This window comes from Lithobates pipiens, unplaced genomic scaffold, assembly GCF_037356315.1.
Source record: "Lithobates pipiens isolate NorthernLeopardFrog02 unplaced genomic scaffold, aLitPip1_a1.2 Scaffold_16, whole genome shotgun sequence".
In the NCBI taxonomy this organism is placed as follows: domain Eukaryota; kingdom Metazoa; phylum Chordata; class Amphibia; order Anura; family Ranidae; genus Lithobates; species Lithobates pipiens.
Genome location: NW_027507748.1, coordinates 590,908,202 through 590,921,451, shown reverse-complemented (window position 1 = coordinate 590,921,451; position 13,250 = coordinate 590,908,202).

Here is a 13,250-nt window from a genome sequence, read left to right as displayed (position 1 = left end):
GGTAATCAACACAGTGACTGCTGTACAGTTCTTATTGGCTATTGCTAAACTTTTACAAGTCTCCTTTTCAGCAGAAATCACTCCTGAGTCCTGACAACCTGGTTTAATCAGACTGCTTAGTACCTCTGCAAAAGAAAATATTTGTTAAAATTTCCTTATATAAAAATATCCTCAAAAAGACAGTATACCTAAAATTATAATTTGGTGGTAGGTGAGGTCTGGTACACTTAGTTACCCAATGGCCTCTGAGTGACTGGCCAAAGTGGCAATATCTTATAGCTATATATTCCACATTTGTTCTTGTTCTCCTTAGAGTGTCACAGTGCAATAAGGATACAGCATTGCTACCCTACAATGCGTAGTGTAGTCTTCCAGCTGGCCAATATTCCAATAACAGGCCAATAGTTGAAGGAGTTTACGCAACTGGCTGACACTGCTACTTGGAATTTGGATGCATAGGGTTAGCACTGTCTGCCTGCACCAAAGTATGCTGTTACTGGCAGGATCTTAGGGTAAATACATTTGCAACAGATGCACACAAAACTGTTTGCCTAAGAAAACTGTGTACAGTGTGACCAGGCATGGTGCCAAACATGCTAAAAAATATGTTTAGGCCTCTTTCACATGGGTGCCATCTAGGCCATTCTGCAGGGGATGTCCTGCTGAAATGGAGCATGTGACATGTATTCCAATTAACTGTTTGAGCTCCAGACTACCCCTAGAGGGCCAAAGAAATATAAAAGGACACAGACCTTTAATTTTTCCCTGACCTGGAAGAATTTGGAGGCAGACTTTCATGGAGCTGCATAGAATTACAGGAGCTTCCAATCAGGTCTGCCTGAAACATTCTCAGACAGATTGCATTCATAAGCCATCACATGGAAACTGTTGCTTAACCCTCGTGGTGGTAAGCCCAAGTGTGGCTCGGGGTTAAATTTCAGTACCAGTAACCCTGAGCCACACTCAGGGTTGTATTGCAGTATCCTGGTCTAGGTAACAGACCTTTTCCCCAGGATCCTGCAATGTCCCCCCGTTGGATCATCCGCCCGATTATCTGTGTGCTGGGCTCCATTCCCTGACTTGTTCATTCCCCGACTTAGTTGGGGTAGGCAGAACATTTTGGTGGGGGTGGATCAACCACGCTGCTTGACCTTTGACCTCTGGGGACATGCCTGCTGACCTTTGGAGGAGGTCCCTATTCCAATCTCTGAGTCTTAACCTTGTTGTTCAAGGGCAAACTCTAACCCCCAACACCCTAACCCAAACCCACATTTTACCTGCATAGATAATCATTTGTCCCTCTGAAGGTGTTTTGTGCAAGAGTATGCCAAGCATGCTTCAAAAAGGATTACTTTTAGCATATTGTAAAAATGACCAATAAAACTGTAAAGTGGTGAATAGAAAATTAAAAGATCTTAGTGAATGTGGTGAAGCTTGTCTCGCAAAGTGCAACCTCTCTTGCAAAATGACCAGCCTATAGTTGTTGCCGCCATTGTCTACAGCCTAGCTGGAAAAGATTGAGTACCTGACTGACCACGTTGTACAATAATCACCTATAGACTTGAATGGGATGTATCCAGAGCTTAGTGAATGTGGGGAAAATGCACTTTGTAAAGAATACCCAACCACAAGCAAGGAAAATAAAAGAGGATTTTATTTTTGCTTGCACATTATTTGATGGTGACAATCAACAGAGCTCCACGTTATTCACAAAACTCAAGGGAAGTGAAACGTCCCTTGCAAAGTGAACAACCTATTTGCTTTTAGTGAATCAAACCCATAGTATCCCAAAATATTTAGACAGTTGTAAGAAAAAGATTGTGAACCCTTTGCTTTACTTAAATCTTGGCATGACTGGTTGATAAATTTTGGTCTAATCTTCATGTAAGTCATAATTATAGGTAAAGACAGCATAATTGACATTACACATTACATTTTTATTGTCATAATTTTAACTGGTAAAGTTTGCTTCCTGATTACATCATTCATCATTCAGAAAACGGTTCATTCTTCTCTACCATTCAATATCTAAGAAGGTCAGTAGTGTCAGAAAATGTGAATAATCTTTTGTGTCCAGTACAGGAACTCCTGATGTTGAATAACGCTAAAACAAAGAGTTTCAAAAGTACAACATACTGCCATTATAAAACTGAAAATACATTTCAAACAGAATTATAAAAAGACTTAAAAAAACAGCAAAATAAATACCTGTCCATTCATCTAGCTGTAAATGTTTGCATGCTGATACATGTAAGAGGGCACTTATATGCTATGAATGTGTCCAGCACCAAAAGCTCTGTTTTATTCATGGTCCTGACATACAGTTGCATACTTGTATCCTACCAGTCAGCACACCATTTGTAACAATCTCCTGGCCTAAAGCATATACTTTACTGTACTTTTGGACATTCACGTGGCTGAAATAGTTTGATTTAGAGCCAAAGGCTAAACAAATTTCAAATTTTGGTAGAAAAGCTGTTTTACAACTTAACAGCCTGTTAGGGGAAGTGCTGGATGACAGTAATGTAAAGGAAACAGATACGACAATAGCTTCAGCAACCTTCTGATCTATATAACAAATAATAAACAGGAAAGCAATGTGGTAGTCATCTAAGCCCTTGTACACACGGTCAGACATTCCAATGGAAAATGGCCGATCAGACCGTGTTGTCGGATAATCCGACTGTGTGTGGGCTCCTTCAGACTGTTTCCATCAGAATATCCGACGGACAAAGTTTTATAGCTGGGCTATAAAACTTTCTGACAACATGATCCGATCGGACTTTGTCCGATTGTGTGTAGAGAATTCTGATCGGACAAAGTGCCATGCATGCTCAGATCAAATTCCTAGACCAAAGCTATTGGCTACTAGCCTGAACGTAGTCCCGTCGTAATGAAATAATGTCATCACGTTCTGAACGGTTGTATTTTCCGAGAACTTTGTCCGACCGTGTGTATGCAACAGTTTCGGACAAAATCCGTCAGACAAAATCCAACCGATTTGGTTGTCAGAATTTCCGACCGTGTGTACAAGGGCTTAGTGTACAAGTATAAGCCATGGGTGTTCAACCTGTTCCCTCCAGCTGTTGCAGAACATGACATCCCATGGGACATTGCAAGACTGACAGTTAAACAAGCATGATTCCCAAAGGCAGAGGCATGATGGGACTTGTAGTTCCGGAACAGCTGGAGGGCCACAGGTTGAGCATCCATGTATAAGCAATACGTCACTGTCACAGTTACATAACAAGGTATGGTCTTATTAGAGTGCACTTCCACCAGTTATAAAACATAGTGCCCACATCCCCATCACCAACATCTATTAAACACAGCTGGGAATATCCTATGCAACACTGCTGGACATCTGTACCACCCATTAGGCAGTTTCTTTCCTGTATCAGATTTGCTATATTTTACCTAAATATTAGGAGAAAAGATTTTTCCATATATTCTCCCAAGAGCATTTAGCCAAGTTCCCTCTCCCATTCTCTATCAATTTATGAGCCAGAATGGGGTCCTGATGAAAGTAATATATTATATGAGATAATAAATGGAAACAATTTGTTTTCCATAGGCATATACAGTAGATTAAAATGGAGTTAGTTCCCTTGATAAATCTTCATAAGGTACATCTAAAAATGTTTCAGTTGAAGATAGTGATAGCACCTTCCAAAAATGTGTGAGCCCTGTGGCAATATATTGTTTAGAATTCTAAGGCCCAAGGAGCAAACAACCTGTCTAATTAGTGAAGAGAAGGCAGAAGACCACTTTAAAATATGGGTTACATAGAGATCTGATGAGAACTCAGTCAGTGGGCCAGGTAATAAAAAATCCTTTGCTTATGAAACAGCTGTCAAAGAAACTGAAGCCAGACTCTCTTTATGGACACCCAGTGCTTAGTTTGGTGATGGTGAAGCCAATCAACAACTCACATTAATATTGCTGTTTTATATTACAATTTCATATGTGATAATCCTACACCTCCCTCTTATTTACCCCTAATCAAGACATCAAACCTCAGCCACGCTCATGATCCTGACCAAATATATTGAAGAAGCTCTGACCTTGATGCACTAAAAAATGGCATGGAAGTTGAATAGCTAATGCCCAGAAAAAGAATAAATACCGCAAAAAAATATCCATCTTACATAACACCAATTTACCTAACCACCAATGTTGGTTTTATACCAATCTCTCTGTCTTCACTTCATTGAATCAAGCAAGGGTAAATAATTCAGTTCATACTGTTTATCTAACTTTTAAAAAAATATGTGGACCCCCAAATACTTGATTTTCTGGTCCACCAACTGAAATGAAAAGATGCCTTTAAAAAACTATGTTCCTACTGTGGTATATCAATGTTAAGACATGACTTTGAAACATTATATTTAAAATTACTATATAAACCAAACTGAGCTAACTCCTGTAGCAGGGAAGGGAAAGCAATTTCAGATTAGCCACATATAGAAGAAGGTTGTCCACAAAAAATTAAATTCATGAGCATTTTCCTCAACCCCGATACCCTAAATCGAAGCATTTGCTCTTAGTGCCATTACCAAATGTTCCATGGCCAATATATATAAATATGGATGGAATACCTTGCCATGTGCCATTTGATATATTCACTACATAAGCTAATAGTGAAATTATCTTGATTCTAGCGGTTGGAGCTGAGAATATTGCCATTGTGTTTTTAAATAATAATAATAATTCAACCTGCAAACCTATCTGTAGCTTCCACAAATCGACACACTCCAAGAGATCAAAGGCCTTTTCCACATTTAAAGAAAATAAGCATAATGGGAGCCTATGTCTATGAGTATATTTTATAAGAAAGACCATCTTGATTGTATTATCTCCTGCTTTCTGATAAGTTTTCAAGGGAGAGGCCAGCATTTTTGGATAGATTTTAATGTCAGATCTAATCAATGATAATGGCCTATGATTAAAAAACTGTGTCTGATCCTTTTGCACCTTCAGGATTAGGGTAGTTTTAGCATAGTCCGCACAGAATTTTCTGACTGCTCCACTCAGAATGGGAGACTTCCACCCTGTGTTGTCGCTGCGTGCCTTGACAGGATGTGACAACACAGGGTGGAAGTCTGCCATTAATCTGTGGGCGGCTGCCAGGGTTCTGTGCAGAGCAGTCAGAGGACAGTATGTGTGGAGATAAACTGAGTTTCCGCTCAGCATTGACAGCAATTTTGTTCATACATGCTGTATCTTATTGAAAATGTATCTTGTGAGTGCTTTTTAGGTTTTTTAAAAACATTTTATCCATGATCTACTATGTGGGTATTTTCTCATTGATGGTGAAGCTGTGGTAAAGAGGCCAAGGAGTTTGATTCATTGAGAGGATACTATTAAGATACAGTAACTGCTTTGCAGAGCCTCCTTTGCCTTTCTTGAATAAAGTTAAGCAATTTATTCTGGTGAGTGCAGTGTGCTCATGGGTTGTAGGGCAGTAGGGTTAAAAACGTATTTTGCACTTTAGTGGATAAACACAGCTTTTCTTTCATACAAGAGTTGCTAGTTTCTTTCATCATGGACATTACTTATCTATTTGTGTTATATGGATACTTTGTTTATATGTGTTATCTCTGTCTCGAAGCAGTTTATTTTATTCATTTACTTTGTAGCCTTGCTTGCACAAATTATTTATTGTGTAGCTTGGTTCTTCGCTGTTTGAGGTGTTAGTTACCTTATATGCACTGAACTGAAGGGATTTAACCACTTCAATACCGGGCACTTAAACACCTTCCTGCCCAGACCAATTTTGAGCTTTCAGCGCTGTCGCACTTTGAATGACAATTGCGCGGTCATGCTACACTGTACCCAAATGAAATTTTTATAATTTTTTCCCCACAAATAGAGCTTTCTTTTGGTGGTATTTGATCACCTCTGGGGTTTTTATTTTTTGCTAAACAAATAAAAAAATACCGAAAATTTTGAAAAAAAATATGTTTCTTTTTGTTTCAGTTTCAAAACTTTGCAAATAAGTAAGTTTTCTCCATCACTGATGGGCACTGATGGGGTTACACTGATGGGCAATGATAAGGCGGCACTGATGGGCACCGATGAGGTGGCACCAATGAAGTGGCACTGATGAGGTGGCATTGATGGACACCGATATGTGGCACTGATAGGCGGCACTGATGGGTGGCACTGATGGGCGACACGGATGGGCACGGATTGGCATGGATGGGCATGGATAGGTGGCACAGGTGGGCATGGGTAGGTGGCACAGGTGGGCATGGGTGGGCGGCACAGGTGGGCATGGGTAGGGGGCACAGGTGGGCATGGGTAGGCGGCACAGGTGGGCATGGGTAGGCACTGATAGGCGGCACAGATGGGAACTGATAGGCGGCATTGTATTATAATATATTGTACTAATGGATGCCAATCAGTGCCAATCAATAATGCATGCCAATCAGTGATGCCCATTGTGGGCACTGATTGGCATCCATTATGGGCACTGATTGGCATCCATTGTGGCACTGACTGGAATCCCTGGTGGTCTAGGGTGGCATACCTTGTCCTTGGCATCCCTGGTGGTCTGGTGGCGTCCCTGGTGGTCCATTGTGGGCATCCTCGGGGGGGGCTGTGCTGATAATCGATCAGCACAGACCCCCCCCCCCGTCAGAGGAGCAGCCGATCGGCTCTCCTCTACTCGCGTCTGACAGACGCGAGTGAGGAAAAGCCGATCACCGGCTTTTCCCATTTACACTGTGATCAGCCGTGATTGGACACGGCTGATCACATGGTAAAGAGTCTCCGTCTGAGACTCTTTACCGAGATCGTAGTTGCCGGGTGTCAGACTGACACCCCGCAACAACGATAGCCGCGATGCGCGCCCCCGGGGGTGCGCAGCGGCTCATAATCCTGATCACGTCATATGACGTCCGGTCAGGATTATGCAACCACTTTGCCGCCGTCTATTTGCTATAGGGCGGGCGGCAAGTGGTTAATAAGCACAGCAGCAGAGCAATACTGGTCAGTTTTTGTTATATAATTAATATATATTCCCAAAGTTGGGTAGTCCCCCTCAAATTCATAAATCCTGCATACCGATATCATAGAAATGGCTACCACTAGGAAAAGGCATCGAATGGCTCAAATTAGTTCCCTAATCCATGAAGTAAACAAGCTATACAACATTCATTACCAATTTCACTCCCTAAAGGTCTTGAAGCAGATTAATCAGAAACAAGTGGCATTAGGCACCTTACTGTCAGAGAAGTCCCTCGGTTGAGCCAAGGCCTGGTTCCTTCTATATAGTAACTCGGCTCAGCTATGTTTACCCGTAAACTGCACCAGTCTCTCCAGCTGACACATGTTTATAAACTGAGAAATAACCAAGGACAAGTGGTCTCTCACCCTAAAGAGGTCTTAGATAGCTTTACCTCCTATTATCAGACCCTAATTTCTAGTTTATTTAACTGTATTCTCCAAGGCAATAAACTAGATGCTGCATGCGAATATAACCCTCATACCAAAACTCAATAAAGATCACACTACCCCAAAAAACTACAGGCCGATATCAGTTTTTAATAATGATTTAAAAATCTTGGGACAACTTTTAGCAGACCGCCTCACTCCTATTATCTCTTCACTAATAGCCCCAGAACAAACAGGCTTTATCTCCTCCAGACAGATTACAGATAGCACTTGCATAGCTTCTTACATCATACAAGACACGACCTCTTCTCCCGTAGAGTATTAATTCTAGGTCTAGAAATACATAAGACATTCAATAGGGTATTATGGCCTTATATGGATAGTATTCTGACCAAATTTGGATTTTGCTGTGAATTTGTACATGGATTTAAAGTACTCTATCATAATCCCCATACATATATCAGGCTCCCTAGCTGCTCCTCTACTTCCCACTGGATAGAGTTACAAGGCAGGGCTGCCATCTGTCACCATTGATGTTTACCTTGGCCATAGAACCTTTGACTAGAGCAATTAAGGCTAACCCTAATATTAAGGGATGCAAGAAGGGAGAGGGCTTAGGTTTTTGCCTGACCCGGTGGTATCTATCCCAAACCTGGTCTCGGTTTTGCATAAATTTCATATAATATCAGGCCTGGGAGTCAATTTCACCAAATGTTCTGCCCTACTAATTAATATACCTCGTAAAATAAATGATAGTATCAAGGAATCCTTTGGTTTTTCTATCTCAGAGGGTGCTCTGCAGTATCTGGGGGTGCACCTAGCTCCATTACTACAGGCAATATATAATGCTAACTACCCACAAGCTTTCTCGAGGGTTAAACAATGGTTGAGACTGTGGTTCTCCTTCCCTATCTCTCTATTGGGCAGTGTCACAGCAATAAAAATGTCAATCTTACCTAAGCTCCTTTATTATTTTAGAGCATTGCCTGTCTACGTCTCCCACCAGACCACTGAAATGATACAAAGATAAATTAATACATTTATATGGAGAGGAAAGAAACCTAGATTAGGTAAACTGTTAAACAAAGAATCGGACTGAGACAAAGCTACAGTTAAATCACACTTATTGAATAATAATAATAAAAAGTTAAACAGAGTAAACATAGTCAAAACATAGCCAGAGTTCAGGAACCAGAATGGATAGTTAGACAAGCCAAAACATCAAGGAGCTAGAGATGAGCATAGTAGAACAGCAAGCAGGATCTGCCAATGTCAGCCAAGCAAATCTTTAACAGGAGCACAGGAGAGCTTCTCTAGAGCTGTGACCAAGGGGAAGGCAGAGATCATCGGGCTGGATGGCTTTAGTAGGCAGGATTGACAAGCAGGATATCATCCTGGTTGAGTCACTGTGGAGAGAAAGGAGCTGGCAATTAGCCAGCTGAGCTCCCAGCTTTGAGAAGGAATGGCCAAGCCCGGCCCTGACACTAGGTTTACCCAACTCATGGCAGTATTATTTGGCCACTAGACTAGCTCAAATGGCCCAATGGCATACCTCGCCGAACCAGATCCCCTGGCTTCTATTTGAAAATATATCAACTCGCCCGTTCCGCTTGCCATGACACTCCATGGTTAGACCTAGAAAGACTGGCACATTTAACAGTACTATCTCCCAAACATTACATTTATGGTCTCTATACCATCCAAAATATAAACTATGCTCCCCTAGACCTACTCTATCCTCATTTTTGGGAGACAGAAGGCTCCCCTTAGTATTTGGATCACCCAAGGATTTCCTTTGGTGGGAGTCAAATGGCCTTACTACTCTAAACTCACTAACACAAGGTAGTCAATTTTGTGCCTACTCCTATCTACAAGAAAAATGTTATATCTCGAGGATAGAATTTTTTAAATATCTCCAGATCAGGCACTTCTATAAATCATCATATTTCCTCGAAGCAGGACCTAGATTCACAAAGTTTGAATCTATATGTCTTAATTCCTCTAGGGACAAGGGGGTCATTTCAAGGATATACAATTTTCTCAATGGAATGAACCTACCTGAAAAATCTACAGCCATGGTTCAGTCTGAGACAGAGATAGGACAAGAGTTCACCACAGAAGAATGGTCGGAGATGATTTTGAACATGCATAAATGTACACGCTCTATGTCCATTAAAGAAACTGTGGTGAAACTACACACTAAGTGGTACCTGACCTCTAATAAGGCACATTTGTTTTACCCAACTGTCTCGGAAAACTGTTTTAGAGGGTGCAAAGGGGAGGGTTCCTTCCTATATATATTTTAGAGCTGCCCTAACCTCCAGCCGATCTGCCGTAAAGCAGCTTTAAAGGTAGCCCAGATCACAGGTTCTTTTATTACACGACCATTCCAATGTGCCTGCTATTTGCACAACTCCTAGAGGTCCCACCCCCAACCCAAAAACTGGCACATACACTTTTCTGTGCTATTGTCTGGGCTATCGCTTTAAACTGGCACTCCCTGTCATGTACCTTACAGTGGAGTCTGACTGCTGGGGGTGGCCTCTTGCAGGGTTCCAGTCTCAACACCCCTTGAAGTGGGGACAGGTAGTGTTGAGGCAGTGAAAGGGTGCAGGTGCCTGCAGATTGAAGATAAAGGCTTGAAGACACTGGATCCTCATGGAAGAGATGTAAACTGGTCACCGGAGGTGCTCAGCGGAAGCCAAGCAGGTATGAGGAAAACACTGCATGTCAGGAACAAGCAAGGTTGGCAACTGGCTGGCAACGAGGCACAGGAACGGAAGGCAGGTTCGTAGTCAGGGACGAGCAGAGGTCTGGTAACATGCTGGCAGTGAGGTACAAAATCAGGAAGCAAGCCGAAGTAGAAAGTCCAAGCCGAGGTCAGTATAAATCCAGGAAGTAGTAAGCAGGGATGATCCAAAAGAGTAGTCAAGCAAGCCGGGTAATCAGGAACAAAGTAAGAGGTACAAACAGCGATCAGGTATCTCAGGCACGAGCTGAAGACGATCCAGCACTGGTATCAGGTCAGGACCCTGTTTTTATATGGTGACATGTGCCAGGATTGGTGGACGTGGTCGTGCGTAAGTGAGTACATACATATGTTCGGTTTGCCGTGCGAGTGCGTCCACGTGTTCGTATTGGCGTGTGCGTGCATCCGTTCCTGATTTCGTTCGCCTCTGACGGGCACACCGCGCATGGCTCTTGGAAGGAAAGCAAGCCGCTGTCACACGGGGACGGACATTCACCCGCTAACTTCCCTGACACTCCTCCACTGTGCCATGGTCCCAGGTGCTCCAAAGAATGGAAACTATAAGATTAATGGAGCGTGTACACCATACTATTCACAATATGATGCATATCTTTGAATGTAAATGGGCGAGCTGGGAAGCATATGACATCTGCATGGGACAAAATTAGATATTCTCTAATAACCAGGTGGCACCAGCTATAGATTTGCTGCATTTCTTTTGTATTTTTCTCTTTTTGTTTGGCTGCTTGCTTTTTAATAAAATTGTTAGTTCCATTATAGTTTGGATTTATTCCTAGTTGATGTTATTATTGTATTGTAAGTTCCAAGAAAAAGTGATGTTACTATAGTAGGCACAGTTACTATCTCTAAATCCTTATATTGGTTTGTAGAACATTCTAACCGTACAGTCAGTTGGATACTAATATCTCTGGATTGACTCTATGTAACTCATATAATCTATATGGACTATGTATACAGATCATTGTGCCTTTGCTATATATTGAATTTTATTATACGTATGGTGCAAATTATTTCTTGGATACTGATTTTCACTTTTGAATCTGTAAACCCTTAACAAAAACATTTGTATTAAAAAAAAAGAAAAAAATATATTTTACCCTCCAATGTGAATTATTTATAAAACACAAGATATGAATAGAGTTTGATGTTTTCTGTTTGTGAAAATAACTTGACTAGAAGGGAGAAGAGAGATGAGATGAGGCTGTCAGTTTTCCAGCCCTTAGGAAAGAGGGTGAGTGGTTTGGGCCTCTCAAGTTCCATGTACCTACTCATTATGGAGTATGGCCAGATACTTAACATACTTTCTGTAACACGTTCCTTCTTGCAGTTTTGTAAAGGGAATTTTAAAAGTGTTATTTATTGCATGGGAATAATGTATAGTAAATCTTGTGATCAGTAGATGCCCAGGGGTCATATTTTGGAAAGTGGTCTGTGTTGGGTTTTATGCTCTGTGTACAGTATGCCTACATTTTTATATTTGCATTAAAGTGTATCCTGACCCAAGAACAAAAATGTTATATATTTCAAACAAAATAGGAACAGTGAGCGCACAGAGATTAGAGCAGATCACACAAAAAAGTGACAAATATAATAATCAATAAATCAATGCGGCACAATATAGTGCATAAGAAAGAAATTCATAAAATGATATACATAAAGTGCATGAGAAAAATTCTGGTAGACCAAGGGGTACCCAGACCACCATTTAGGCCACCACTCTCCAGGCTTCCTCTGAGGCTTCTGATGTCCAACCTGGGCCTTCCAGGCAGCAAAATGTGGTGGGGCCCAGCTTGAGACAGGTATTGCATTGTTGAACATATTTCTTGTGTTACATTTAATGATGTTAACTAGATGTTAACTAGATGTTCTTATTGATCAGTAAGTTGAGATTTCTCCAAGTGGTTTACATCTCAATAGACAGTAGTGACCAAAAATGATTGGGACGGGAAAGAAAAATGCTGGTGTCAGAATGATAGTCTGTTCTATTTGGTAACATTCAATTAGCAAAAGCCAGGAGCACAAAATGGTGTGATTGATGATCAAAAAACTAAAACTATGTCCCCTTTTCATACACAGGATGACCTCAGTCAGGGGGAGGCTGTGGCAAGTGGCAGCCAGGAGGTTGACCAACGCCCTCCTCCTCCTGCCCCAGCTACAGGAGCCCAGCCACAGCCTGGAAGGATGTCTGGTGGGAAGTCCCGAAGGAAGACCAGAGAGTGATGGCCTGGGTTGAGTCTGGTGTGCCAGAAGATGCAGCCTCTTGAAGATCCACATCCTGGGGACAGAAATGGCATCTGAATTTCCTGCTCTCTAGGACTTCGGGAGCAGACTTCTCTCACTGAGATATCTACTCCTCAGGCCACCAATTTTTTAATATCTCATTTAGTCATGTCTGCCCTGGGGGCCAAAGGCTGCGCCAAAGTTAAGAAGTTTCTCCAGTGCTGCGTTCCTATTTTTAGTTTCTAGCGAACAAAATAATTTTTTTTTTCTTTGATGAAATACTTGTGTAATGTATTTTCCTTCAAAAAGTACAGTTTATTTGTGAGCAGGCAGGTACATTTCCAAAATACAAAGTGAACTAAATAACAAGGGGTACCAACACTAAACAACCTCCTGTAGATTAAAAAAGAAAAAGAAAATATAAAAAATACAATAATGTTGTTGTAAGTTTACACACAAAAAAATATATAAATAAATAAGGAGAAATGAGCAAAGTGTCTTTAAAGGAGATTTTTAGGGAATCCCCCCCCCCAAAAAAACATCCAAAAAATAAAAAACCAAATCAAAAATTGTGTAGATGTGACGCAAACTAAAATTGAATTGCTGAAATGGTTAAAAAAGAGTAATGAAATCCGTTCGGGAGAAGTGTGTGTGACTATGAGCATCAAAAAAAGTTTGTTCTTGCAGCATTGTTAAAGAACAAGAGAATGCGCTTGATGAATACATTTTTAACATTGCAGCATGACGAATGTGCTATATCGTTTACGAGCAGTAGTTTTACCTGAACGAGCGCTTCCGTGACGGAATTTGAATGTAAGCATGCGTGGCACTTGGTCCGATCAAAATGCTCTACACATGATCG